Below are 9,704 nucleotides of genomic sequence, written 5' to 3'. Positions count from 1 at the left end.
ATGTATTCATAAGGTCTGAGGGTTTCTTTACTTGTGATGTGTATGTCAGATTTCGGGATCATAGTAATCCTGGCCTCATAGAATAAATTGGGAAGTGTTTTCTATTTTCTCCAGGTGTTTGTGAAAGACTGATGTTTTATTCTCTAAACATGTGGTAAAATTCACCATTGAAGACATCTAGATCTTGGGTTTACTTTATGGGAAGTTTTTTTTTTAACATTTTTTATTGAGTTATAATCATTTTACAATGTTGTGTCAAATTCCACTGAAGATCTCAAGTTTTCAGTTTTACATGAACATACATATATTTGTTGTCACTTTTTTTTTCTCTGTGAGCTACCACAAGGTCTTACATTTCCCTGTGCTATACAGTATAATCTTGCTTACCTATTCTACATTTTGAAATCCCAATCTGTCCCTTCCCAGCCCCCACCCCCTTGGCAACCACAAGTTTGTATTCTATGTCTCTGAGTCTGTTTCTGATTTGTATTTGTATTTGTTTGTTTGTTTGTTTTAGATTCCACATATGAGCAATCTCATAAGGTATTTTTCTTCCTCTTTCTGGCTTACTTCACTTAGAATAACATTCTCCAGGAACATCCATGTTGCTGCAAATGGCATTATGTTGTAGGGTTTTATGGCTGAATAGTATTCCATTGTATAAATATACCACCTCTTCTTTATCCAGTCATCTGTTGATGGACATTTAGGCTGTTTCCATGTCTTGGCTATTGTAAATAGTGCTGCTATGAACATTAGGGGGCAGGTGTCATTTTGAAGTAGGATTCCTTCTGAATATATGCTCAGGAGCGGGTTTCCTGGGTCACATGGTAAGTCTATTTTTAGTCTTCTGAGGAATCTTCATACTTTTTCCACAGAGGCTGCACCAAACTGCATTCCCACCAGCAGTGTAGGACGGTATCCTTTTCTCCATAGCCTCTCCAGCATTTGTCATTTGTGAACTTTTGAATGATGGCCATTCTGACTGGTGTAAGGTGATACCTCATTGTAGTTTTGATTTTCATTTCTCTGATAATTAGTGATATTGAGCAATTTTTCATGTGCCTATTTATCATTTGTATTTCTTTCTTGGAGAATTGCTTGTTTAGGTCTTCTGCCCATTTTTAGATTGGGTTGTTTGTTTTTTTCTTATTAAGTCATATGAGCTGCTTATATATTCTGGAGATCAAGCCTTTGTTGGTTTCATTTGCAAAATTTTTCTCCCATTCCGTAGGTTGTCTTTTTGTTTTACTTAATGGTTTCCTTTGCTGTGCAGAAGCTTGTAAGTTTAATTAGGCCCCATTTGTTTATTCTTGCTTTTATTTCTATTGCTTGGGTAGACTACCCTAGGAGAACATTTTTGAGATGTATGTCAGATCATGTTTTGCCTATATTTTCTTCTAGGAGGTTTATTGTGTCTCGTCTTATGTTTAAGTCTTTGATCCATTTTGAGTTTATTTTTGTGTATGGTGTGAGGGAGTGTTCTAGCTTCATTCATTTACATGCTGCTGTCCTGTTTTCCCAACACCATTTGCTGAAGAGCCTGTCTTTATTCCCTTGTATATTCTTGCCTCCTTTGTCAAAGATTAGTTGACCAAAATTTGTGGGTTCATTTCTGGGCTCTCTATTGTGTTCCATTGGTCTATATATCTGTTTTTGTACCAATACCATGCTGTCTTGATTACTGTAGCTCTATAATATTGTCTGAAGCCTGGGAGAGTTATTCCTCTAGCCTCTTTCTTTTTCTTCAGTAATGCTTTGGCAATTCTAGGTCTTTTGTGGTTCCATATAAATTTTATTATTTGTTCTTGTTCTGTGAAATATGTCCTGGGTAATTTGATAGGGATTGCATTAAATCTGTAGATTGCCTTGGGCAGTGTGACCATTTTAACAATATTGATTCTTCCAATCCAAGAGCATGGGATATCTTTCCATTTTTTGAAGTCTTCTCTAATTTCCTTCATCAGTGGTTTATAGTTTTCTGTGTATAATTGTTTCACCTCACCTCTTTGGTTAGATTTCTTCCTAGGTATTTTATTACTTTGGGTGCTATTTTAAAGGGGATTGTTTCATTACTTTCTTTTTCTGTTGATTCATCGTTAGTGTAAAGAAATGCAACTGATTTTTGAACGTTAATCTTGTAACCTGCTACCTTGCTGAATTCTTCCATCAGCTCCAGTAGTTTTTGTGTGGACCTTTTAGGGTTTTCTATATATAGTAACATCATCAGCATGTAGTGACACTTTTACCTCTTCTTTTCCAATTTGGATCCCTTTTATTTCTCTCTCTTGCCTGATTGCTGTGGCTAGGACTTCCAAGACTCTGTTGAATAGGAGTAGTGATAGTGGGCAGCCTTGTCTTGTCCCAGATTTTAGTGGGAAGGTTTTGAATTTTTCACCATTGAGTGCTATGCTGGCTGTAGGTTTGTCATATATAGCTTTTATTATGTTAAGATATGTTCCCTGTATACCCACTTTGGTGAGAGTTTTTATCATAAATGGGTGTTGAATTATATCAAATGCTTTTTCTGCATCTGTTGAGATGATCATATGGTTTTTGTCCTTTCTCTTGTTGATGTGATGTATTACATTGATTTATTTGCATATGTTGAACCACCCTTGTATCCCTGGGATGAACCCCACTTGGTCATGATGTATAATATTTTTTATGTGCTGTTGGATTCTATTTGCTAATATTTTGGTGAGGATTTTTGCATCTATGTTCATCAGTGATATTGGCCTATAATTCTCTTTTTTTAGTTGTTTCTTTGCCTGGTTTTGGTGGCTTCATAGAATGAGTTTGGGAGTATTCCCTCCTTTTCAGTCTTCTGGAAGAGCTTGAGAAGGACTGGTAAGAGTTCTTCTTTGTATGTTTGGCAGAATTCTCCAGTGAAGCCGCCCGGTCCTAAACTTTTATTTGTAGGGAGATTTTTTTATTGCTAATTCAGTTTCATTTCTAGTGACTGGTTTTGTTCAATTGGTCAGTTTCTTCTTGGTTCAGTCTTGGTGGACTGTATGTTTCCAGAAATTTGTCCATCTCCTCTAGGTTATCCATTTTGGTTCCATATAGTTTTTCATAATATTCTAATATGATATTCTGTATTTCAATGTTATTTGTTGTAATTTCTCCATTTTCCTTTCTTATTTTGCTTATTTGTGCTCTGTCTGTTTTCTTCTTTGTGAGTTTGGCCAGAGGTTTTTCGATTTTATGTACTCTTTCAAAAAACCAGCTTTTGGTTTGATTGATTTTTTCTGTGGTTTTTTAAATGTCTGTTTTATTTATTTCCTCCCTGATCTTTATTATTTCCTTCCTTCTGCTGCTTTTTGGGGTTTTTTGCTTTTTTTTTTTTTTTCTAATTCTTTTACCTGGTGGGTTAGATTGTTTGAGATTGTTCTTCTTTTTTGAGGAAGGCCTGTGTCACTATAAACTTCCCTCTTAGCACTGCCTTTGCTGTGTCTCATAAATTTTGTGTGTTGTGTTTTTGTTGTCATTTGTCTCAAGGTATTTTTTAATTTCAACTTTGATTTCCTCATTGACCCACTGGTTTTTTAATAGCATGTTGTTTAATCTCCATGCTTTCCTTTTTTCCTCCATTGTATTTTTGTAGTTGATTTCTAGTTCCATGGCATTGTGGTCAGTAAAGATGCTTGATATAATTTCTATCTTTAAATTGTTCAGGCTTCTTTTGTGCCCAAGTACATGATCAATCCTAGAAAGTGTTCCATGAGCACTTGAAAAGAATGTAAATCCTAGTTTTGGGGGGTGTAATACTCTCAAAATATCCACAAAATCTAATTTTTCTATTGTATTATTTGGTTTCTCTGTTGCCTTATTTATTTTCTGTCTGGAAGATCTGTCTAATGATGTTAATGTGGTGTTAAAATCTCCAACTATTATTGTATTCCCATCAATATCCCCCTTTATCTCTGTTAGTAATTGTTTTATGTATTTAGGTCCTTCTCTGTTAGGTGCATATATATTGACAAGTGTAATATCCTCATCTTGTATTACTCCTTTAATCTGTGGGAAGTTTTTTGATTACTAATTCAATATCTCTACTTTCTATAAATTTATTGAAGTCACCTATTTCTTCTTGAGTCAAGTTTGGTGGTTTGTCTCTCTCTAGGAATTTGTCCATCTTCTCTAGGTAACTTCACAGGTTTATGGTTGTTCTTAGTGTTTCCTTATAGTTCTTTTTATTACTGTGATGTTAGTAATGTCCCTCTTTTTCTTCTTGATTGTAGTCACTTGAATCTTTGTTTATTTGTCATGTTCAATGAAAGTATAAATGTTTTCCCATTTTGTTGATATTTTCAAATAACTGACTTTTGGTTTTGTTGATTTTTTTGTATAGTTTTCAATTTTCTTTTTTATTTATTTCCCCTCTAATCTTTTTTAACATTCTTCATACTGCTTGTTTTGAGTTTAGCATTCTCTTCCCCTGATAGTGTTATGGGAATTTTATAATTTTTTTCCCAGTTTTATGAGAGTCTGTTGACATACAGTAGTGCTGCATGTCATTTATGGTGTTCACCAAAATGACTTTACTTACATATATCTTGAAATGATGACCACAGTAAGTTTAGTTAACATCCATCTTATATAGATACAAATTTTTTTTTCCTTATGATGAGAACTCTTAGGATTTATTCTCTTAACAACTTCCAAATATACCTCACATTAGTGTTACCTATAATCATCATGTTCTACATTACATCCCTGATACTTGTTTATCTTATAACTGGTATTTGTATCTTTTGACTAATTTCTTCCAATCTATCTGAATCCCTGTCCCCCATCATCATTACCCTCTCCTTTCCGGTAACCACAGATGTGATGTCTTTTCCTATGTGATTGGTCTTTTTTGTTTGTTTGTTTTTTAGTTTCCACATACAAGTGAGATTTTACAGTATTTGTCTTTCTCTATCTGATATATTTCACTTAATATAATACCCTTAAGTTCCAGTCATGTTGTTGCAAATGGCATGATTTCCTATTTTTTATTGGTGAATAATATTCCACTGTATAATGTGAAGCATTTACAGTTCAAGGGTTTGTTTGGGGTTTTTTGCACTTTTTGTTTATTTTTACTGAATCAGTGTAAAATAAGCTGTGACTTAATTTCTTTCACTTGGCAACAGAAATTTGATCAGCTGTCATTTTGTAGATGGAAATGTATTTGAAAAAAAGTTTCTTTATTTACACTCAAATGTATGTATGCCCAGACCTTCACATTTCATAGGACTGTATGGTCAATGTTTTATTTTTATTTCTTTTTTTCTCATTCTACCCATTCTTCTTCCTGATTGCACCACTTTGTTTCTACTTTAGATAACCTGCATTAAAATCTGTTTTCCTTTAATATTCTACTTGCTTAGTGACTATGTACAAGTAAATAGATAAAAATGTTTCCACAATACATAAATAATGTATAATTATATACATATGCATGCTCATATTAAATTTTTGAAACCAAGTATACTGATGATGTCTCTTTTTCTAATTGTATTTATACCTTCTTTACATGTGTACTGTTCTTTTATGTTAAATTTATTCTCTTGTTACATTTTTATGGCTGTCATGACTGAAATAATATTTGCTCATTGATTTCCTGTTGCTTATTGCTATGACAGTCTACTGATTTTTAAATAATACCAATTTTTTTGACAAAAGTAATAAATTCCTTATTAACTTCCCTACATTCCTAGTAGAATATCTTCAGTTTTCGGGATATGGAAGAATATCCTCAGGATAAAAGAAATATGTTGAATTGCATCTGTTTTAAGATATCGTCAATTGTAAGACATATTGTTATATAAAATATCAGTTTTGAAAAAAATGTTGCCAATGAAACTATGAACGATTGATATCACCCATTGTATGACATACCTCCATTTCAGAAAGCAAAATGTGAATGTCTTTAAAATCAATTCAGTAGTTTTATTTATCCCTTCCCATATTTATCCTGATGTTTCAATTTCTTCTGTTGCTGCATATGCAAGGTTTTCCAACAAAATGTTGAACATTTATGTTTTGTATTCATTACATTCATTGGTGTGGGGTTTATCTATGCTGTTGGACTTTTGAAAGAACTGGCTTTTAAATTTGTTAGCTTATTTAATTGACTTCATTTTCTACCCTTAGTAAGTTACAGTTTTCATTTACTTTTGTTTTATTTTATTTTTCAAATTTATTAGGACAAGTTTCTCTCTTTTTGGCTAGTTTACATTTTTGTAAGTAATGAATACATGTAAGATAACGGAATTCCTAGTGAATACAGCTTTCTCAGTGTTCTGAGTAATTTGTGAAGCCTTGTCTGTATTTCATTGCATTCCAGATACCAATTAGTTAATTTGGTGTAAGTACCATCATTTCTAAGGAATTTTATTTGTGTGGATTTTAATTTGTTGTCTCTAACAATTGAGATTACTATGACCAAATTTGGACTCTAAAAGCTTAATTTGTGTTAGATGTTGGCACAGGTATCAGATACACTGGGAAATGTTTCTGGCTTGACTCACAGTTCTATAAGCAGTAGACAATAGTTTTCAGGAAAAAATGTAAACTTTCTGTGAAAAAGAGCATGTTTTTTCTTAATTCAGACTTTCGTTGAGTGTGCACCTAATGCATCATCAAGTGCTCTCACTAAACTTATCCTGAGACTCAGATCTAAGTCTCTGTGATCATTCTGCAAAACTTGTTCCCATATCCTGTCTGTATTCTCTTAAGTAGTCATGTCATTTTATAGATTATTGCTCTACCTTAAATTAAATCATTATTTCTAATCCATTCTATTCAACACTTTGCAATGATTTCAGGTATAGATTCAAAAGAATATTTCTTAAATTTCATCCACTGTGTTCATTGTAGTAATACATATTTTCTCTGTCTTCTCAATATTGGAAGTAGTATTATTCTCTCACATTTATTTTAAATTATGTGATCATTCATTATAGACATTTTATGTAATTATGCCTTTCATGTAATTATTGCCTATATTTGAGAAGAGCTATCAAAAATTTACCCTATATTTACCCTTATACCCAGAGTAGTGACTTTTATTATATATTAAAGTAATTTTATAAAGTTACTTTCTTTTCAAAGTGATTTTTTTAAGAAGTTGACATGCAAAACTATCAGTTATTGGTTTGAATAATGAAGATACAAAAATGGCTTGAGTAGGGCTCAACAGAAGCTCAGTTAAAGAAAGGTTGAGAAATTTACTGTTACTCACATGTGTATTATTAAAAAACAAAGACGATTACAAGCTTCAAAAATAAATCTCTGTGGCTATTCTTGTTTTTGACACAATGTTTTTTTTAATTTAATTTAATTTAATTTAATTTAATTTAATTTAATTTAATTTTTTCAGATGAGGTGCCACTTTTTTTATTTTTTTAAATGTTTTTTATTGAGTTATAGTCACTTTACAATGTTGTGTCAAATTCCAGTGTAGAGCACAGTTTTTCAGTTATACATGAACATACATATATATATTCATTATCACATTTTTTTTTTGCTGTGAGCTACCGCAAGATCTTGTATACATTTCCCTGTGCTATACAGTATAATCTTGTTTACCTAGTCTATATATGCCTGTCAGTATCTACAAATTTTGAACTACCAGTCTTGACACAATGTTTTAAAAATATTATTTTTTCTTACTAAGATGAGAGCAAGGCAGTTCTTTTGATTAAGTCCTTAAAGGCTTTCTTAACTTGATTATTTCTCAAGGTATAAATAAATTGGTTTTATGTAGGTGCAACAGAAAACATGAGCAGCGAAACCATTTTTTTAATAGTCACTTCTTCCCTTGCTGCAGGATTCATATAGATGAAAATGCATATGCCATAGGTGAGGGAAACCACAATCATGTGGGAAGAACAGGTGGAAAAAGCCTTTTTCCTTTGCTGAACAGAATAGAACCAAAAAATTGTCTTGACGATGTACGCGTATGACAGAACCACACAAGTAAGAGTCTTATTCAGGGTCAGCACAGCACAGATTATAACAGTCTGTTCCATTAACCATGGGTCTGAGCATGAGATTTCCACCAAGGGAAACGCATCACAGGCAAAATGACCAATCTTGTTAGAGTCACAAAATTTTAGATTTAAACCCAGCCTAAGTGGTGGGATTAAAATACATAGACCAGCCATCCAACAATAGATGATGAGACTCCTGCAGACTCAGCTGCTCATGACGGTCACATGATGCAGGGGTTTGCAGATGGCCACGTAGCAGTCATAGGACATGGCGGCCAGCAGATAACTCTGTTACTCCACATGGGTCAGTGATAAACACTTGGATGAAATAAGCATTGTAGGTGATGACCCTGTCACCTGTTGCTATGCTATGCAGGTATCTGGGGATGCAGGAAGATGTGAATGAGCTAAGAAGGAGAAAAAAATTTTTTTAAATAATACATGGGTGTTTTAAGATGGGAATCCACAAATGAGAGTGTGATGATGGTCAGGTTTCCAGTTACACTCAGTGTGTAGTTGATAAATAGAAAGATAAAAATCAGCACCTGTAGCTCAGGGTCATCTGTGAGTCCCAGCAGAATGGATGTTGTTACTGTACTGCTTCTCGTCACTGACTTCTGACTTCTCTCCAATCTCTGTGTGATATTCAGAGAAATTTGCTTATAGATTGTAGACTATTTTAACTGACTTAAAATTAATGTTTTTAAGCTTTTATATTTTATCATACAATATTGTCTATAAATAAATACATGTAGTCACATTTTACGTGTTGCTAGTTTTTAGGTTAAGTGTGTTTAATTCTTACAAATTACCTAAGCCATGATGCTCACCCACCAACCCCTGCCACATAGTCCACGTGTCTGTTTCTGCATTATCTTTCCTGAATATGTGTATGTTTCCTGCTGACACATGTGATGACTGCCCTCTCTTCCCTTCTGCACCTTCCAGTCAATGAATTATCTTCATTGATGCTACACTAGTAGGGACTCAGATGTTTCTAATGTACAATTAGTGTTTGATGTCTTGGAGTTTTCTGACATCAGTCAAGAAAAATTATTTTCCCTTTGTGTACCTGGTTCATTTGTTTTATGAGTATATTTGCTTTATTGTTTGACTTATTGCAATCTCTTCTTCCTGAGGTTGGGCAGTCTTGGTTGTGACTGTGTACCCAGCTCCAGTGTTTCCAAAATAGAGAAAACTCACTAATTGAGGATTATGGCTACTCAAAAGTTAAAATTCTCTTAGTAAATTTAGCCTGCCATTCAAGTATTTATATCAAATTGAGATGTAGAAGGAATATATATATATATGTATACATATATTTATATTCAGTCTACCTACCTTCCTTATATTTTTTTTCTAATCTCTCAGATGATATGTGCATCCTTGTGAAATTTACTCTGCTCTTCATCTTTGACCATTTTTCAATTCTTGAAATATATCTCTTTCTATAAGACATTGCAACTTACTTTATAATAGAAATTAGTAAACAGATTGACAATAAAGTATAAGTATCTGTTTTCTGAGTACTGTATCTTTCAGAGTGCTGAATGTGAACACAGGGATCTGTAAGAGGTGTTCGTTCCAGTCACAGTGTTACTTGTAGGGAGGATGGGAAGAGGAATGAAAGGGCATGCTTGTATACTTCTTTATACAGGAAGACATTCTTTTTAGCTTGAGGTTGAATACACTGTGTATTTCTTATATTTAGTGAGATGG

At 33.3% G+C, this 9,704-nt stretch overlaps 1 pseudogene; it reads right to left on the bottom strand.

Moving 5' to 3' along the window:
* Positions 1–7,664: 7,664 nt before the first annotated feature.
* Positions 7,665–9,396, bottom strand: LOC116149843 (olfactory receptor 6C2-like; annotated as a pseudogene).
* Positions 9,397–9,704: the final 308 nt, after the last annotated feature.

This window comes from Camelus dromedarius, chromosome 36 (assembly GCF_036321535.1).
Source record: "Camelus dromedarius isolate mCamDro1 chromosome 36, mCamDro1.pat, whole genome shotgun sequence".
Taxonomy (NCBI): Eukaryota; Metazoa; Chordata; class Mammalia; order Artiodactyla; family Camelidae; genus Camelus; species Camelus dromedarius.
The sequence above is the reverse complement of the archived record's forward strand: the minus strand, read 5'-3'. Positions and strand labels throughout refer to the sequence as shown.